Source organism: Rhododendron vialii, chromosome 2a (assembly GCF_030253575.1).
Source record: "Rhododendron vialii isolate Sample 1 chromosome 2a, ASM3025357v1".
Classification (NCBI taxonomy): domain Eukaryota; kingdom Viridiplantae; phylum Streptophyta; class Magnoliopsida; order Ericales; family Ericaceae; genus Rhododendron; species Rhododendron vialii.
The window spans coordinates 22,709,224-22,714,514 of NC_080558.1; the positions used below are offsets into that span (position 1 = coordinate 22,709,224).

General features: G+C 38.6%; 1 long non-coding RNA gene across 1 annotated transcript; it reads right to left on the reverse strand.

The window, feature by feature from the left end:
- Nucleotides 1-453: 453 nt before the first annotated feature.
- LOC131316023 (uncharacterized) lies at nucleotides 454-2,277 on the reverse strand. Its single transcript, XR_009196973.1, has 2 exons — nucleotides 1,713-2,277; nucleotides 454-850 (listed from the first exon to the last, which is right to left on the reverse strand). It is a non-coding gene; the product is annotated as an uncharacterized LOC131316023 (long non-coding RNA).
- Nucleotides 2,278-5,291: the final 3,014 nt, after the last annotated feature.

Consider the following 5,291-nt stretch of genomic DNA (forward strand, 5'->3'; position numbering starts at 1 on the left):
ACCAACCGAAGATTATTTTGCTAATGTTGTAGGAAATGGAATTCCTGGTATGCAATGGAACACTTGATCCGTATCGCAAGTGTGTCAGACACGGAGTGACATGGCTCCATGTCCTAGTTTTTGAAAGTATGTAGTTGTTCATCCAGATTGACTCAATTTGTGTACATCATCTATTGATTTGGTGGAACTTAGAAGGCTATCCTTATTATGAATTTGGTCCTAGTTTTTGAAAGTATGTAGTTGCAATGTCTGATGGAAATACATAAGTTTGGTTCCGAGGTTAACCGAGGTAGGTTCTAGAGATATTTGGGCAAAATCTCCCCTATTTTTGGTCCTAGCCCAACGTCTCGCGTCTTAGTCAGTATAGCAAGAACAACAACTGGAATAGCATCAAGTTACTCACAAGCCCACACCGGGCAATTCTCATTCTAAATTATCATTAACAAGCCAAAATCCATTGCCAAGTTATCCATTCACAACAAAAACCATAAAACCATATAGTCCCACGTAGGGTCATTCTCATGCTAATTATCATTCACATCCCAATAAATAAAAGTACATTTTCCTCTCTAATGGTTACAAACTCATTTGCAAAACGAAAATAGGCTACATTCCAGTATTTCAATTGTAAGACAAATAGGCCTAGGAATTACACCTCCATTTTTTGTTTCCTATCAAAGCATTCTGCTCTTCTTCGCTGCCAAATCATTCACCATCTTTACTGCTTTGTTTGAGTCACGGAAACCTTCTTCTCTTTCCATCTTATAGCATTCCATGCCCTCGAGCAGCTCCCACAGCTATGTTTTGGCGTGCAGACCATTCTAATGGTTCTCCGATTCTCCGTGATGACCTTAAACAACCAAAATCAGAGATCAGTTTAGATATACTTTTAACACAAATTATTTGGGCAAAAGCTTAAAACTATGAACCCTTCGTTAGTTTAGATATACTTTTAACATGGCACATTAGGGTATGAAAGCATGTACCACAGACACGTACTTTATAGACCATGAACCCTTCGTTAGTTTTATCGGTATGTTACTAATCATCACCACCTGGTGTAAGAATTCTATGGAAGAACAAAGCATGCATAAGGCTGTCCACTATCTAATCCCATAGTATTTCATGGGAACCCACAATATTGAACGCCACCACTCAGTTCGACAAGCATGGTTCAAAAGCAAAAACCCAACGGATAGCGAAAACAAAAAATGGATTCCAGTTATTCTTTTTTCCTTCTAGCTAAACTCTATTAAATCTTATCAATCGATATATGGGTACTTAATGGTTCATTTGTCATGCTCAAATGGTACTTAAGGGTGCATGGAGAACTTCTAACAGAACTTAACTAACTACAAGAACTGCTTACTCTTACGAAAAGAAAGGTATTACTTGGATAAAACTGCTATAGTTAAGCATTACTCAACTACACAATTGGGGAACCACTTAAAATCTCTATGTCTTGCGTTTTTGTTTTATGCTATTGATGATCTTTGCGCATTGCATGTTTGTTGGTCTGGCCGTATTCTCAACACCGACATCAAACAAGCGGTATGCCCCCTCAGGAGTACCAAATTACTAACCACACATTACCGAAACGAAGTAAAAATCAGTACCCATTTTCCCCATTCAAGCCAACAGCACAAATAATTAGCATAATCACAAAAACATATAGAAGAAAAATATCCCAAATAATTCATTCAGTTCCTTACCTCATAAGATCAACTCTATCTCGAGCGAAATTATGACAAGCCGTCCCAATTCTATTCGAATTCTTAAAATCCAATTCTCTAGCGTGAAAAACGGATTCCCAACTTCTTCTTCCAAGTATCCAATTCTACACAAGTGTTCCATCAACCCGACCCATTCAGGCCACGGGTGACGAGAGATCGTAACCGTACACGTATTTACTGACCTGCTTTGATCAAACTGCTCAACATTCTCTATAGCAAATGGGTCTCTGTTTCCGAAGGGTTTCGTTGACGGGGCCTCATCAAGGTCATTGAATATGGATTTTGGCTCTGAATCGGTGATTAGGGTTTTGATGGGAATTGCAAGATGAGAGATGGGTGTGAGAAGACTAGAGATTTTGGATTGGGGTTTGGGGATTTGGAGGAGATACCCATGGGCTGGTCGCCGGTGGTGGTGGTGGTGGTAGACGGTGGTGGTGGGAGTAGCCGGTGGGGGTGGGTGTCGCGGTGGTCCTCCTCCTCCTCTCTCTCTCTCTCTCTCTCTCTCTCTCTCTCTCTCCGTTCGTTTTCCAGATGCGCATTTGGGGGATCTGATTTGGGGACAAATACAAAATTTCAGAGTGTTTTTTTTTTTTTTTTGCTGACGTGGGGCCCACCGCCACGCCAGCGTCGGGAAACAAATCGGGGAAAAGAGTCGGGAGATGTAGACTTGTTTTATTTTTTTAGTTTGGTAAAAGCAGACCATCAGCACGAGGATTCAAAAATTTAGAAAAGAAACACTTTTTTAATGATTTGAACCCAAAAATCAAGCCATAATCAATTGTACATGAGCAAACCTGTCAACCAATTGAACTAATTTGGTTTTCTTGTTTTCCTCTCGTCGTTTGTCCCTTAATTTGAAGGTTCTAGTGGTGAACCATGCTATATGCACCGTGATGTATTTAAATTGAAGAGGGTAAGAAATGTAGATAAGTGTGATAAACAATGGAACACATTTAGAGAAGAATTCTTTAAACTATCCACAATTTAGAGCATCCCCGACAGTTTCACTCCATTTGAAAATTTGAACAAAATATCGAAGAGGAGCGCCCAAATTCAATTTTCAACAGCCTTGCCACAACTTCACCATTTCCCCATTGCTACAGTGATTCGCCACGTGCCAATGAATCACTGTAGCACTCAGCAATTCCTCTCTCTCTCTCTCTCTCTCTCTCTCTCTCTACCACCAAATCCGCCCCTATTGGTGGAACTCTAGTTAGTGGAGGTGAAACGAGTTGAAGTAGAGAGAGATTTGCCAAAAGGTGAAACTCAAGTTACAAGCGAGGGTGAGATCCAGCGCCGTTGAAATTCTCTTAAATCGAGATTCGGAGAAAATGAGAAAATTAGGGTTTTGGGCTTGAAGGGGGAATCAAGAAGTCTTATTGAATAAAGAATATTATTTTAATCGGAATATTCCTTACCATTTATATGTTTCGATCCTAAATTTTCAATTATGCAAGTCCGAAGGGAAACAACAAAATTAAGAGGCGACAATCAATAGGGAAATAAGCAGCACAAATGAAGTGAATGCACACCCCCGGCAACAACAACTGCGCCTTTATCGGTAACCATTCCCATTTGTGCTATATATACACAAATTCCTTACAAAATCGTCCCTAACCATTCCCATTTTAAGGCAAATAATTCCTTTTCAACTAGCTAATTCCCTATTATTACTCTTAGGCCCCAAAAATATTACTTTTTCATCCCAAAAATTAAGAAGGGAGAGTTTCCTATTATTAATTTTATTATGAAAGGAGTGAATTTGATAATATAAGCCACTTTTGGCTAGTTTCCTCATATATTGGGTTAAACAATTGTCATTTGGGTGTTGGTGAAATGAATATTGAAATCAAATAATTTTTATTCATTTCTTATAAGCGAATGAAGCATTTGTCATTAAGAAAAACCTCAAGCGCTATTGGTGAAATTTACCCAATAATTTTTTGTCTCTATTATTTGCAACCATAAATTTCCTAAATATATTCTTTTGCTAAGAAAACCTATACCCTTTTTTTAGTTATACTCCCTCCGTCCCAAATTCTTGATCCTCTTTCACTATTTGTGTCAATCAAATAATTGGCTATATCTGTTAAATTATAATAATTTTTTATATCAAATATGGATCTTATTTGATAGATTTCAAATAATTTTATGAAGCAAATTTTCAAAATCGTAAGAAACATTATAGATTGTGAGATATAGATAATTGTTTGAGTGGCAAAAAGTGAAAGATGACCAAGAATTTGGGAGTGAGGGAGTAACAATTTACTATACAACCCCAAAAAAGTCCCGGAACTCCCCTATTTTCCCTTTTTTCTCTCTGTTCTCACTCCATTCTCCACCACCACAACCGTTGGCCACCACACCATCGGTCCATCACCACAACCAGTAGCCAGTCCACACCACCACCATCGGCCTCTTTACACTACCAGCGAGCTCCATCACCACCCACCTCCACCAGCGAGCTCCATCACCCCCTCTCGTCACTCCCTCTCTCTCCTCTCCACCACCCATTCTCATTATTCACCGTCATCAACACCACCAACACTAGCATTCAATTAGTCTGTCTGGACAATGTTGGATTTTAATATCCGAAAGTTGGACACATTTTTGAATTTTAATATCCGAAGGATTTTTGAACTATTTGCGGAATTTGCGGATATGTACAACGTTTAGATTTTAAAATCTGAAAGTATGTCCAACTTTTGGATATTAAAATTCAAAAATATGTGCAACTTTCATATTTTAAAATCCGAACGTTGTATATACTTCTGATGTAGAACACATGGAGGCCCAAACGGTGTTTAATTTCAGATTATCCAAATTGGCAAAATTCGGACGAGTTCGGAATATGCTCAAACTTGATGGGCTAACTTATTTTCGCGCTCCTGTCAATACTCATAACCCTAGTTGATGATCGATGGTGCTTTTCGGCCTAATTCCTTCGTTTAGGCCTTCAATTGCGTTATTTTGCCGTTTTAAGAAAGATTTGTTTCGTTAATAACTCTTAGACCGTAATTCCTTTTAAGTTGATTCTTTTTTAGAAAGTCTTGTTTTTCTTTCCCGTTTTCAGTTTTAGGAAAAACCCCAAATTCTGAGACTTTTTATTTTCCAAGTTTTATTTTTAGGGTTTCTAGGGTTTTGGCCTATATAAGGGGTTGTAACCTAATGTTTATAAAGCTTTTAATCAATATATTGCAGAAGATTTATTTCGTTAATAATTCTTAGACCGTAATTTCTTTTAAGTTGATTCTTTTTGGGAAAGTCTTGTTTTTCTTTCCCGTCTTCAATTTAAGGAAAAGCTCCAAATTCTGAGACTTTTTATTTTCCAAGTTTAATTTTAGGGTTTCTAGGTGTGGGCAGCATGCCCTTCAAAAATTTTTGGATTTCCGAACGCGAGAGCCCCGAATCGAGGGAGCACGTGCACGGACGGCGAGCGCTCGCAAAATACAGAGTCGCCACTTGGGTTTTGAAGGTCCGACACCCAAGGAACCGTATTTTGAAGCACTTGCCGCGCTATTTGATTTGAAAAAGTTAAGGAACCAGTCCATCATAACC